Source organism: Notolepis coatsorum (assembly GCF_963971535.1).
Source record: "Notolepis coatsorum genome assembly, chromosome: 7".
Taxonomy (NCBI): Eukaryota; Metazoa; Chordata; class Actinopteri; order Aulopiformes; family Paralepididae; genus Notolepis; species Notolepis coatsorum.
Window position 1 is genome coordinate 74,541,674 of NC_140171.1, and position 1,637 is coordinate 74,543,310.

A 1,637-nucleotide genomic window follows, 5' to 3' on the forward strand; every position below is an offset into this window, starting at 1 on the left:
ACCGAGTTCACAACCAGAGAGTTCCAATCACTGTTGAGAAGGTACAAGATAAGACACAAGACGTCATGTCCATATCCCCCACACCAGAACGGAGTGGCAGAGAGGAAATGGCGCACCCTTTTCGAAATGGCTAGGTGTAAGCTACTAGACAGTAATTTACCTAAGAGCCTATGGCATTATGCGGTGCAAGAAGCCGCTTACACCAGAAACAGGTGCTTTAATAAGCACACGGGCACCACCTCGTATACAGCACTGACAGGAAAGAAGTGTAATCTAGCTAGAATGCACCGATTTGGATCAGTGTGTTATGCGTACCTGCATGACAGGGGAAAGCCCGAGTCCAGATGTGTAAAAGGACTCTTTGTAGGGCACGCCAAGGGAAGCCCCGCTTTCCTAGTTTATCATCCCGGTAAAGGGAGAGTGCAGAAACACATGCTAGTCAAGTTTGTCACAAAGACAACATGTGAGAGCGAGACACAGACAGAGGAGCCAGAGCTGGACTCCAGAGTAAGGTGTGTAGAAACAGAGACACATCAGCCCAGTGTACTTAGCACGGTCGTGCAGGCAGACAGTCAGCCACCCCCAGAGGGCGATGACGAGGAGCACCCGAGGGTGACGTCAAGTGCTCCAAGCAGTGGGAGGTATCCCTCAAGGGAACACAAACCCCCAAAGTATCTGACAGACTGTATGGTTCGTAGCTAATTGCTTAAATGCTGAAGGAGAGTACTCCATGTTTAAATACTGAAGAAGGGTGGCTACACTGCTTAAATGCAGGAGGAGGATACTCCAGGTTTAAATACGGGAGGAGTAGAATCCAGGTTTAAATACCTGAGTAGAGTCCATGTTTAAATACTGAAATGGATACTATGTTTAATTCCATGTTTAAATACTGAAATGGGTCCCATGTTTAAATACAGAGGTGGATGATTTACCATGTTCTAAATGATTTAATTATGTGGAAAAGAAGCTGGGGGAAGCTGGCCTCGTTTCAAGTGAGCGTCTAGGCCCATCCCTTCCCTCTCCTTTTTGTTGCACTTAAGTACGGGTTAGTGGGATGTTGTGGTCTTCAGCTGTATCTTAAAGAGCAGCACACTAGTGCTGTTGCTTCTGTGTGTGTGTGTGTGTGTGTGTGTGTGTGTGTGTGTGTGTGTGTGTGTGTGTGTGTGTGTGTGTGTGTGTGTGTGTGTGTGTGTGTGTGTGTGTGTGTGTGTGTGTGTGTGTGTGTGTGTGTGTGTGTGTGTGTGTGTGTGTGTGTGTGTGTCTGTCTGTCTGTCTGTCTGTCTGTCTGTCTGTCTGTCTGTCTGTCTGTCTGTCTGTCTGTCTGTCTGTCTGTCTGTCTGTCTGTCTGTCTGTCTGTCTGTCTGTCTGTCTGTCTGTCTGTCTGTCTGTCTGTCTGTCTGTCTGTCTGTCTGTCTGTCTGTCTGTCTGTCTGTCTGTCTGTCTGTCTGTCTGTCTGTCTGTCTGTCTGTCTGTCTGTCTGTCTGTCTGTCTGTCTGTCTGTCTGTCTGTCTGTCTGTCTGTCTGTCTGTCTGTCTGTCTGTCTGTCTGTCTGTCTGTCTGTCTGTCTGTCTGTCTGTCTGTCTGTCTGTCTGTCTGTCTGTCTGTCTGTCTGTCTGTCTGTCTGTCTGTCTGTCTGT